This window comes from Egretta garzetta, unplaced genomic scaffold, assembly GCF_000687185.1.
Source record: "Egretta garzetta isolate BGI_Z169 unplaced genomic scaffold, ASM68718v1 scaffold60, whole genome shotgun sequence".
NCBI lineage: Eukaryota > Metazoa > Chordata > Aves > Pelecaniformes > Ardeidae > Egretta > Egretta garzetta.
Window position 1 is genome coordinate 2,286,824 of NW_009258269.1, and position 568 is coordinate 2,287,391.

Genomic DNA, 568 nt, shown 5'->3' on the forward strand with positions numbered 1-568 from the left:
CGGGCCTGGCCCGCGCCGCCGGCCCGCGCGCGCCCCCCCGCCGTTACCGCAAACATCGGCACCGGGAGCGGCGTCCTGGGGAGCAAACCTTGCCCCCTCGAGAGGTTCCGGGAGCCGGCGGCCCGCAGAGCCCCCCTCTCCACGAGGGCGCTTCTCTTCCCAACCGACTCCTTATTTTTTTAAGTCTCGGTGCTGGCACACGGCGTAAACAAGTCGGTTGTTTTCAAGTGAACTCCGCTGCGACGCTTTGAAGTGTTTCTATCAGATAGCGTTGGCATCCCACATGGATTTGGTTGAGAAATCTATTTATTATACGGAGTATAATCAGTTTACTTGATAACTCCCACTTGCTAATCTAATTTGATAACAAGAAACTTGGCCGGCGCTGCTGACTCGCAAGAGGAACCACTGGTTCATAAACAAATAACACCATCGCCCGCAGAAGTTCAAAGCCCTCCCTGCTGCGCTGAAACAGCTTTGCTTAAACTTCAGCTTATGATAAAATCCTAATGTCCTGCTCGCTGTTCTGTGCTGCTTTGGGGTGCTTGGAGCAAATACCTTAGGTTTT